Genomic DNA, 12547 nt, shown 5'->3' with positions numbered 1-12547 from the left:
AAGACTGGATCAAGGATTAGGCCTGTTGGATTTTTAGGTGGATGAATATATAAATATATTATTAATTATATGAGGGAGGGGAAGAAAGGTTAAAATTTGAGGAATATTAGCTGGGAATAATGACATTAATTTTTTTTATATATATACAATTTTTTGTTATGGGGGAGCTGGAAGAAACACCGACCAATCGCTACATTATTCATGTGTGCAAGCGTGGCAATAGCCACGACCCGCAAAATGGAGGGGGGTAGTGTTGTGTATCTTTTCATTCACAACATTAGTGGGGGGGTATTTTGTTTTTTCTGTTTTTGTATCTTATCTATCTTTTTTTTCTTTTTGCCTGGATGATTGGGAGGGAAACACATAGCAACATGGTGAAGTTCAAAGAGATTCCCCAGGGAACTATGAGAGTTGAGAAGTTAAGTAATGTTTTAGATTTTAAGAGATAAGTATGAAACATTTTTGAATATTTGGAGCCCTTATTTATAGCTCCGATGATGAAGATCTTGGTTCCTTGGGGGAAAGTAACAAATATATATTAAACTTATTTTTAATCCCATGGAGCATGTGCAAACCTTCCAATATCCAGGCGGTTCTTTTTTTTCTTTTTTTCTTTTCTCTTTAGGTAGGAGTATATATCGGGGGGGAGGGTTAAGGGGAGGGGGGAGGGTTGATATTATTTTCTCATGTATCACTTTGAAAACTCAATAAAAATTATATAAAAAAAAAGAAAGCAGCATCCATCATCAAGGACGTTTGCCATCTCAGACATACCCTCGTTTCATTACTACCATCAGAAAGGAGGTACAGGAGCCTGAAGACCCACACTCTGTTTTAGTAATAGCTTCTTCTCCATCAAATTTCTTTATAGTTCATAAACACTACTTCATTATTCCTCTTTTGAACTATAATAATTTCTTATTGCAACTCATAGTAAGTTTTATATCTTTTCACTTCACTGCTGCCACAAAACAAATTTCATGACATATGTCAGTGATAATGAACCTGAGTCAGCAATACATGATGAACAGAAATGAGGTAAGGCTGGTATTCTCAAGTCAGTGAGGTAATCCATCAGCAAAGACCAAATTACCAGTTCCCGAAAGCAAACTTCCACAAATATTTTTAGTCTTCTTGTTGTCTGCCCCTGGTTTGCTAATACTGTGTACAGTCAGTATCCTCTTCAGTTTCATGGTACTCTAATAAAGCACAGATGAGAAAAACCACATAATGGACAGTACCAGATGGACAGGCACACAACCATCGTCTCTTTCAAAGAATCTGGTTTGAAATTCTTTCATTCCATCCCCATTTATTCTGCTGCCTGTATCTCAGGTGACATTGGGTCCCATTCAACCAACATTTGGTTGATCACCAAGCTACATTAGACCTTTAATTGCCTGACATTTTTTCCCCATCTCCACGAGGCACTCCAGCCCTATAACCAGCACCTATCGTCTGCTCTCCTGTCTTCGGCTCTCACAGGCAACCAACGTTAAACACTTCATTTCAGTAAGCCTTCAATGGTCTGTTCGCTTAAGCTGGGGAATGTCCTCCCAATATTCTTCCTTAAGATGCTTCATTAGAAGCTCGCCTAAAGCCCTAATACGTAGTTTAGTGTCGAGACATGTTGGATTACAGTGCCTTGGTTCATTTCTGTTATACTAAACGCATTACAGAGTTGCAAGTTGCTGAAATGCAGGCCTGAATCACTGCATGCCATGCAGAATTTTTAATTAAATAAGTTTCTCTGGTACTGACACTCTCTGGAAAGTCGTCACTCAATAAATATATAATTGCAGTTGGCGTCAGCAATAGCAATCAGCATTCATCACGTCTGACCCCTTTGACCCTCACTTCAGTGACTGAAGATGACAGGCTTGTGTTAGGATTTTCAGACACTCTTTCCACTGTCCTTTCGTTCATGTTGCCAAATGGCCAGAGGATAATTGGACTTAGTGACCCTGAAGGTCAAAGGATGAGAGGAAAGTGAGATTCATTGACCCCAGCTGTCAGTGGTCTTTTATAGCCCCCAATAAAGAGGTTGAAATCACACTTCATTGAGGACCTTCGGTCATTTCAAATTCTGATTTACTGTGGACCCTTAACTCTGCAGTCTTTAATCCTGGATGCCCACTTTGTGAACTGAGAAAAGGGTTGGCCAATCCCAAGGAAGAAAGGTGGACAAGAATGGTAACTTTACAGCTGTGATTTAGGGTGATGAGCAGAGGTGGAAATAGCATGAATAATTAAAGCAGACAAGGTCAAAATGAGGAGAATCTCAGAAGTGTGCCCAAGTATTTTGGGTCTTTGTCATTTACCTTTGTTCTTCAACTGATAAAATCACTACATAGTCATCTTATCACTTCTGACATTCAGCTCAAGTTACCAAATTTGGCTGGAAGCTCTTAAGAGGTTAGATCACAGGTACATCAATACGCCCCACATTGGCTACAAACAACCATCAGGAAATATGTGGACTAATAGTCAGATATTGCATGGTGGGGTGCAGATACATCTCTACCAAAGGAAGTGTAAGGCGTTCCTTCCCTCCACTAGCCTGCAGATTGCCCTTGCGAAACACCTGCTTAGCCCCTGATCAGGGTCACATGAAGCCTTGGGAGCAGGTGGTGGATGGTCGTATGGTGCATATAACACTCAAGTTCTGGTTATGTGACCACTGACGCCAAGCAGACAATCTCTGAAGAGTATTGATAATAGCTGGACGTAAACACAAAATAATCTGCAGATGCTGGGATCAAAGCAACACTCATAACACGCTGGTCCACGGATGCTGCCCGACCTGCTGAATTGATAATAGCTGGAATCACATCTCTGAAGAGTATCGATAATAGCTGGGGTTACCCACCTTATAAACGCACATAAAATGCTGGAGGAACTCAGCAGGTCAGGCAGCATCTACGGAGTTGACATTTTGAACTGAGATCCTTCTTCAGCACTGAGAAGGAAGGAAAAAAGATGCCAGAATAAAGAGGTGCAGTTGAGAGGAAGGAAGTTAGCAAGAAGGTGATAGGTGAAGCCAAGTGGGTGTGAAAGATCAAGGTTGGAGAAGGAGGGAATCTGACAGGAGCGGAGAGTGGACCATAGGAGAAAGGGAAGGAGAAGGGGAGCCAGGGGGAAGTAATGGGCAGGTGAGGAGAGGCAAGAGGTCAGAGTGGAAGACGGTGGGGGGGGGGGGTACAGATTGGAATTGTTTACCAGAAAGAGAAAGCCTGCTTGTTGGTGACTATCCTGATAGAATATAAGGTGGTAACGGCAAAACCACTTTGTAGAAAAATTTGCCAATAACTATTAAGGTCATGGATAGACCTTGATCACCCATGTCATATGACATGGCACATAATGATGATGAATCAAATAGGTAATTCTAGAACGCAAACATGAGGAAATCTGCAGTTGCTGGAATTTCAAGCAACACACATAAAAAATGCTGGTGAACGCAGCAGGCCAGGCAGCATCTATAAGAAGCTGTACAGTCGACATTTCGGGCCGAGACCCTTCGTCAGTACTAACTGAAAGAAGAGGTAGTAAGAGATTTGAAAGTGGGAGGGGGAGGGGGAGATCCAAAATGATAGGAGAAGACAGGAGGGGGAGGGATGGAGCCAAGAGCTGGACAGGTGATTGGCAAAAGGGATATGAGAGGATCATGGGACAGGAGGCCTAGGGAGAAAGAAAGGCGGGGGAAAGCCCAGAGGATGGGCAAGGGGTATAGTGAGAGGGATAGAGGGAGAAAAAGGAGAGAGAAAAATATATATGTATATATAATAATAAATAAATAAATAAATATCGGATGGGGTACGAAGGGGAGGTGGGGCATTAACAGAAGTTAGAGAAGTCAATGTTCATGCCATCAGGTTGGAGGCTATCTAGACGGAAAATAAGGTGTTGTTCCTCCAACCTGAGTGTGGCTTCATCTTGACAGTAGAGGAGGCCTTGGATAGACATATCAGAATGGGGATGGGATGTGGAATTAAAATGTGTGGCCACTGGGAGATCCCGCTTTCTCTGGCAGACAGAGCGTAGGTGTTCAGCGAAAGGGTCTCCCAGTCTGTGTCGGGTCTCACCAATATATAAAAGGCCACATCAGGAACACCGGACGCAGTATATCACCCCAGCTGACTCACAGGTGAAGTGTTGCCTCACCTGGAAGGACTGTTTGGGGCCCTGAATGGTGGTAAGGGAGGAAGTGTAAGGGCATGTGTAGCACTTGTTCCGCTTACAAGGATAAGTGCCGGGAGGGAGATTGGTGGGAAGGGATGGGGGGAACGAATGGACAAGGGAGTTGCGTAGGGAGTGATCCCTGCGGAATGCACATGGGGGGGGAGGGAAAGATGTGCTTAGTGGTGGGATCCCGTTGGAGGTGGCAGAAGTTACAGAGAATAATATGTTGGACCCAGAGGCTGGTGGGGTGGTAGGTGAGGACAAGGGGAACCCTATTCCTAGTGGGGTGGCGGGAGGATGGGGTGAGAGCAGATGTGCGTGAAATAGGAGAGATACATTTGAGAGCAGAGTTGATGATGGAGGAAGGGAAAGAAGCCCCTTTCTTCAAAAAAGGAGGACACCTCCTTCGTCTTGGAATGAAAAGCCTCATCCTGAGAGCAGATGCAGCAGAGACTGAGGAATTGTGAGAAGGGGATGGCATTTTTGCAAGAGACAGGGTGAGAAGAGGAATAGTCCAGGTAGCTGTGAGAGTCCGTAAGCTTATAGCAGACACCTACTATATAGTAATTCTAGAATGTAATATTCCTTTCATTCTGTAGCTCCAATAATAAATCATGATCTTCAAAGAAAATAAAATATATACTTAAATGCACTAAAATGGTTTTGGTCACAGCAGTGTCCTTTAATTTAATCTTCAAATTTAGACTTAAAACTCAAGGGTAGATCTGGATGAGTATCAGCAGCATGTCACACTGATGTTCAGGCACTGGCAGCAGTCAAGTGGACCACTCAACTTGGAAGCCATTAAAATAAACAGTGTTTTTGTGATACTTTAATCAGAGGAGTCTCATTGATCCACAGACACGGGATGCCCATTTAGAATGGAGATAAGGACTTTCTTTAGCCAGAGTGGATCTGTGGAATTCTTTGTCACAAATGTCTATGCATGTCAAGCTATCGGGAATATTTAAGACAGAGGCTGATACGTTTCTTGATTAGTTGGGGCATGGAGGGATACGGGGAGAATGCAGGAGATTAGGGCTGAGTGGGAAAATGGATCAGCCATGATGAAATGGTGGAAAAGACTTGATGGGCCAAATGGACTTATTCTGTTCCTATATCTTATGGTCTCATCAATAACTTAAGGATGTTTAAAGATTTCTTACATTCATTACTATCATGTGTCATGTTGTATGATGTTGGCAATCAAGGTCTATCCATGATAATGATTGTTCTTGGCAAATTCTTCTACAGAATTTGTTTGCCATTGCTTTCTTCTGGGCAGTGTCTTTACAAGACCCGGACTTGTGATGTGCACCAGCTGCTCATTCCATCTGCTCCCATGACTTCGTATGACCCTGATCCGGGGGGCTAAGCAGATGCTACACCTTACCCAGGGTGACCTGCAGGCTAGCGGAGGGAAGGAGCGCCTTACACGTCTTTTGGGAGGGACGCATCTCCACCCTGTCACCCAGCTTAGTTTATTATTAATGTAATGTATTATCTTCAAAGAAAATGCTTCCTATATTACTAGTATGCAGGGAAACAAGTGAACAAAGGTCAGATATTGGTGGGTCAAAGCCGAGAACAGTCTTGATGGATCAAATGGTCTAATTCTGCTCCCAAGTCTTATGGTAATCTTTGGAAAGTATGTTAAGGTCCTGAAGGTATGGAACAGAAAAGATTTACCAAATTGGTTCCAAACAATTAGCAATTTCTGTCTCGGGTTAAATTGGCTAAATTGGGGTTGATTAACTCGCGAGTCTGTAACAGAACATTTTACTGAGATGCAGAAAGATCATGACTGATTAAATAAGGTAAATTGAGGGAATAAGTTCCCACTAACAAGTTGTTCAAGGACTACAGGCACAGATTTAAAATTCTGTGCCACATATACAACAGGCTGCAAACATTTAAGGGTAATTACGATCTGGAGCTTCCTGTGTGAAAGGTGTTCAAGTAAATGTATTATCAAAGCACATACAACCCTGAGATTTGTTTTCTTGTGGGCATGCTCAACTATAATAATAACTGTTATAGTTATTATTCTGTTATAGAAAAATAGCTATAACAGAATCAATGAAAGACCACCCAACTCTGGTGTCAACCAGAGTGCAGAAGACAACAAACTGTGCAAACACAACAAAATAAATAATAATAAGAAATAAATATTGAGAAAATGAAATGAAGACTCGTTAAAAATGAATTTATAGATTGTGGGAACAGTACAGTGTGAGTAAAGTTAAAAAAAGGATCTAGTGCTTTCCCAGAATATATGATGAATAACCTCTTCTTGAACTTCCTACCAGGTACAGCTATCGATTATAACTGACATTTCAATGACAAACTCTGCCATCTTTATCAGGGCTGATGCCTGGGCATGTCTAGTCTGGTGGTATTTAGACCCCTGTCCCTCCTGATTGGTTAGTTTTCATCCAATAATGTTTCCGTTCTCCCACCTTGTTTACAATCGAATTCCAGTTCTTACTTAGAGCAAGACCTTTGTCTTTGTTAAAATTCTTTTCCTCTAGTTTTATTTCAATGGCTTCCTTTACCTGGCGGTCCTGAAAGCCACTGGCATGTCACAGTAGTTTTGTCCTGTTGGAAGTCAATCCTATGGCCATTGCGAATGCAATGTTCCGCTACTGCCGATTTCTCCGGGTAACCCAAATGGGTACACCTCCTGTGCTCCTCGATGCAGGTTTCCACCTGCCAGATGGGATGCACGGCCGAAACCCACATCAGGGAGTACAGGAGGTGCATCAGAATGGGGAAGGAATATTATTTATATATATTTTTAAAGGAATATATATGTACACACATTATATATACACACTTGCCTTCAAAATAATACTGTGGGTACACTGTACTTTCTGTTAAAATGTCCAAAGGAATAGTATCTCTTCCGAAAGAAGTCAGCTCCAAAATTTCAATTAATTTACTTATTGAGATGCATCGTGGAAAAGGCCCTTCTGGGCCTTCGAGCCGTGCTGCCCAGCAATCCCCTGATTTAATCCTAGCCTAATCACAGGCCAATTTACAAGACCAATTAACCTACCAACCAGTCTTTGGACTTTGGGAGGAAACTGGAGCACCTGGAGACGGGGAGGATGTACACACTCCTTACAGGCAGCCGTGGGAATCGAACCCATTTGCTGGAACAGTAAAGCATTGTGCTGACTACTACATTACCATGCCGACCCATAACAGCACCCCGTCGGTATATATGGACGTTGGAGGTCACATTCTAGCCTTTCCCTCCTGGCCAGAGTAGGGTTTGAAATGACAACCAAGTCGGTTCCTCCAAAGGCTTTAAGAGCTGGCAAAGGGGTGAGTGGCCTGGTGATCTTTAATTGGCGGGAAAAATTTGAACAGTAGGCACTGGGACAGAAATAAAAGGGATAGGAGAAAATTGATGGGGTGGAGTTGATGAGAGGTAAACTTTCCAGTTAAATCTTTGTTTAGTGCCAAACTAAAGTATTGCACGATACTAAATCCTATCCAAGGCCTTTTGATGATCACTGATTCACAATGGCCTTGAGGCAGTCTGTAGTAACAAGACAGTTAAATGCAAAAAAAAGCACTTCCCCCTTAATGAGCCACTAAAAGCAAGATCTGGGGTTATAGGGGATATCCCATTCTAATTATTGTCTAGCAGAGTAATGGGAAGCTGATTTTAATCTGCTCCTGATTATGTGAAGCGACCCATCACTCTATTTCTACTGCTCATGTTAGTGGATATTTAGTTCTTTTTGCGTGTGGGAAAAAAAAACATCAAAACTAAAAGCCAAGATTAGCTCTTAGAATCTCCATTCTCTGTCAGAGCATCTCATATACTGGAAGAATTCTTTAAAGAACATGTGGTATTTGTCCTTGCTTTGCCTGCATATCCTGTGGATGAATCCCAACTTCTTCCCACACCCTTGAGGTTCTTAACAAAGCCAACAATATTTTAAAATTCGTTCTCCTCTCTTTGAGGTGAGAATTCAAGCTGAGACAGCAGGGTAATCACAATGACCTGAACTGCCAGCGACAGAGAATATGGCTCAAATGTAGATTTTCCTCTCGTCATCCTTCACATATGCACAGACCCCACTTTGTTTCCATGACGATATGCAAGGCAACAATCGTAGGTCTCTGCAGCAGATCCTCAGGATTGAGGACTTCTTCCAGCCCATTTCAGTGCATTCTAAAGTGGTGAATCAAACTATTGTTGGACCTGCAGGCTCTGGTACAGCGAGGGCAGCAGGTGCTTAACAGGAACACACATCAAAGTTGCTGGTGAACGCAGCAGGCTGGGCAGCATCTATAGGAAGAGATGGGTTTGTGGTACTTCAGGGGGAAATTCACTCCTTTGTCTGTTTGTTGCACTCTTCCATATACCGCCAATGGTTGGACTCACTTCTCAGTGATATCCTGAAAGTCCTTCACCTTTTTGAGCATCTGTGGTCCAAGATTACCACAGGTCTAGCTTTTCTCACTTTTTTCCAAGAAAGCTTGAGAATATCCTTGTAAGCATTTAATTATCCAGCTTGTAACCTCAAGAAAGTGTGGTTTTTTGAGGAGAATTCAAGTGAAATGACCCACTCATTGGAACTGATAATTAAGGACAAACAGAAGAAAATCTGCCAAAGCTGGAAATCCAACACACACAAAATGCTGGAAGAACTCAGCAAGCCAGGAAGCACCCATGGAAAAGAGTAAACAGTCAACGTTTCAGGCCAAGACTCAGGACCTGAAGAAGGGTCTCAGCCTGAATCATTGACAGTTCACTCTTTTCCATAGATGCTGCCTGAAAAGTAAGGCCTCAGCGTGTGGAAATTTGTCAGGTAAAAGACATAGCCTTCCTTATCCTGCCTGTGGACTGTGGATTTTCTTTATCTGTACAAACAAAACTACCTCAAACTGCTTCACGATGCCTGAGGTAGGTAATCCGTGACTCAGACGTGTATAAGACTGCAGCCAGCAGTAATCCCTGTGCTCCAGTTAAATCTGTAAAAACTATAACAGTTAAGGAGATTCCCAGCTGTATGATGTAGCAAACTAAACTTGGCACAGAGGCAAATGCATTTAGGTGGGGCTCCAAGAGCTTACCCAAGGGCTAAGATGGCTGTAGAGGATTTGGGAGGCGAGAAGTTTCAGGGAATGTTTTCCAGAGCCAAGGCCTCAGCTGCTGGAGGTGAAGTGAAGAAATTCCGGAATGTTCAAGAGACTAGAACTAGAGAAAAGTGGGTCTCTCGGAGAAAGGTTAGGTTAGAAGCTTTCCAGCAATTTCACTCATGGCCCAAGGTTCTCAGAAAAATGGGGCAGAAAGGTTCCACATTAATGGAATGGACTGTAGATGGTGGGAAATGTTCCAAATTGGGTTCTGATTTTAAAAAGTTGCGGTTTAAGAGTTCGAGATGGGGATAAAAATCAAATTGGGTCTTTTTGACAATAAATTGACAATAAGCTGGACTGGTCAAAGAACACTGAGGCTGTCTACAAGAAGGGTCAGAGCTGTCTCTATTTCCTGAGGAGACTGAGGTCCTTTAACATCTGCCGGATGATGCTGAGGATGTTCTACGAGTCTGTGGTGGCCAGTGCTATCATGGTTGCTGTTGTGTGCTGGGGCAGCAGGCTGAGGGTAGCAGACACCAACAGAATCAACAAACTCATTCATAAGGCCAGTGATGTTGTGGGGATGGAACTGGACTCTCTGATGGTGGTGTCTGAAAAGGGGATGCTGTCTAAGTTGCATGCCATCTTGGACAATGTCTCCCATCCACTACATAATGTACTGGGTGGGCACAGGAGTACATTCAACCAGAGACTCATTCCACCGAGATGCAACAGAGTGTCATAGGAAGTCATTCCTGCCTGTGGCCGTCAAACTTTACAACTCCTCCCTTGGAGGGTCAGACACCCTGAGCCAATAGGCTGGTCCTGGACTTATTCCTAGCATAATTTACATATCATTATTTAATTATTTATGGTTTTATATTGCTATATTTATACTCTATTCTTGGTTGATGCAACTGTAACAAAACCCAATTTCCCTTAGGATCAATAAAGTATGACTATGACTATTTTTTCAGCCTGCTGTTATGAGCTAAAATACTCAGATTTTAATTTGATTAGCCAAGATTCAAGTATTTGAGACTTAATCCACAAATCGCAAAAAAGCATTGGTCCAGCACTAAATTCTGCCATCCTTTGTATGTTATCTCTTTCCCTCCCAGTCTTCACCCTGACACAGTAGTGTGAAGAAAACAACCTCCCCCTCAATGTCAAAAACAAAGGAGCTGGTTGTGGATATAGGACAAGTGGAGACAGGCTCACCCCTATTGACCTCAATGAATCTGGGGTTGAGAAGGTGAACAGCTTCAAGTTCCTCGGTATACACATCACCGAGGATCTCACTTGGTTTGTACATACCGGCTGTGTGGTGAAAAGAGCACAACAGCGCTTCTTTCACGTCAGATGGTTGAAGCTGTTCAGCATGAGTCCCCAAATCCTAAGGCCTTTCTACTGGGGCACAATTGAGAGCATTCTGACAGGCTACATCACTGCCTGGCATGGGAACTGTACTTCCCTCTATTGCAGGGCTCTGCAGAGAGTGGTGCGGACAGTCCAGCACATCCGTAGATGTGAACTTCCCACTATTCAGGACATTTACAGTGACAGCTGCATAAAAAGGGCCCTAAGGATCATTGGGGGCCTGAGTCACCCCAACCACAAACTGTTCCAACGGCTACCATCCAAGAAACTGTACTGCAGCATAAAAGCCAGGACCAACAGGCTCCGGGACAGCTTCTTCCACCAGGCCATCAGCCTGATTAATTCAAGCTGACACAACTGTATTTCTAAGCTATATTGACTGTTTGATTGTACATCTGAATGTATATACTATTTATTACAAATTACTATAATTTGCACGTTCAGACGGAGTAAAGATTTTTACTCCTCGTGTATATGAAGGTTGTAAGGAATAAAGTCAATTCAGTTCAGTTCAATTAAAATGTGGGAACTTTCATGACTCCAGGATATCTTAAGGAAGATGACAGTCTAAAAGTAAGTTCTAAAGTTTTGCCATTGCCACATTGTGTGAAATGCAGCATCCAACTTGCTGTGAGATTATTCCTGGACTGGTCTGCAGATCTAGCCACAGACTCATTATTAGTGATACAGAGGGGAATAGATGTCTTCAGCGCTTCGAGATACACTGCGCCAGCGATCCCACAACCGTGATTAACCCGAGCCTCATCTCGGGACAATTTACAATGACCATTAACCTGCCCGTCAAGTCTTTGGACTCTGAGGCGAAACCACAGCAGCCGGGTAAAACCCACGAATTCTACAAGGAGGATGTACAGAGACTCCTTACGGAATGACACCGGAATTGAACTCTGGAACGCCCCCAGCTGCGTCTCACTAACCACTAGGCTATCGTGGTGCCCTTCAATCGATCCATTGACAACAGTGACCTGGATCATCACATACACCGATTGCTTTTTGATCTACCTCCCTGCCCACTCTCCCAATCCCTCAGTCACTTTTGCTCCTCAATATTCACCTATGAAATACCCTTAATGCTTTTAATTGTGCTAAAGGCACAATATTAATTGCTGCAACACACATCAAAGTTGCTGGTGAACACAGCAGTCGACTTATTCCTGACGAAGGGTCTCGGCCTGAAATGTCGACTGTACCTCTTCCTAGAGGTGCTGCCTGGCCTGCTGCGTTCACCAGCAACTTTGATGTGTGTTGCTTGAATTTCCAGCATCTGCAGAATTCCTCATGTTTACGATATTAATTGCTGTGTGATTTTTAGTTTAATCTAGTGATACAGCACGTAACAGGCCCTTCCAGCCCAACGAGCCTGTGTCGTCCAATTACACCCACCTGACCAATTAACCTACTGACCCGTACTTCTTCGGACCGTGGGAGGAAACTGGAGCACTCGGAGGAAACCCACACACACAGGGAGAACGCGTGAAACTCCTTGCAGGCAGTGGTGGGAAATGTGTTAGGTTTATACCAGGGACAAGATCAAGATGAGACCCGGATGTCAAAACCAAGCATAAATGTATTACCTTCAACCCATGTACTAAAGAATCTTCAGTTTTCAAAATAAATCTTGGCAGTTTCACTTCTCTTGAACGTTAGATTTAACTGCACTCACTCAACATATAGCAACAACTGAAAACTACCCTACCCCCTACTAATACACAGGAAATTTACATCAAAAATTTGTGCTGGGAATAGCTGCAGCGATGGCTGTGTGATTCTCTGCAAGTGAAACATCAGTTGTACACGTGTTCCCTCCACAGCCTTCCCTTGTAAGAGCTCGGCTGGGAGGTCCCGGATCTACCCTCTGTTCAGT

The 12547-nt window shown here is 43.1% G+C and overlaps 1 protein-coding gene across 2 annotated transcripts in view; it reads right to left on the bottom strand.

Annotated features, from left to right (window-relative positions):
• Positions 1 to 12547, bottom strand: part of fam110d (family with sequence similarity 110 member D) — a 48805-nt gene that overhangs the window by 16799 nt on the left and 19459 nt on the right. The window lies entirely within an intron of this gene.

This window comes from Mobula hypostoma, chromosome 26 (genome assembly GCF_963921235.1).
Source record: "Mobula hypostoma chromosome 26, sMobHyp1.1, whole genome shotgun sequence".
NCBI classification, from domain to species: Eukaryota; Metazoa; Chordata; class Chondrichthyes; order Myliobatiformes; family Myliobatidae; genus Mobula; species Mobula hypostoma.
Note: the sequence above shows the minus strand (reverse complement) of the source record. Positions and strands in the feature narration are given on the sequence as shown.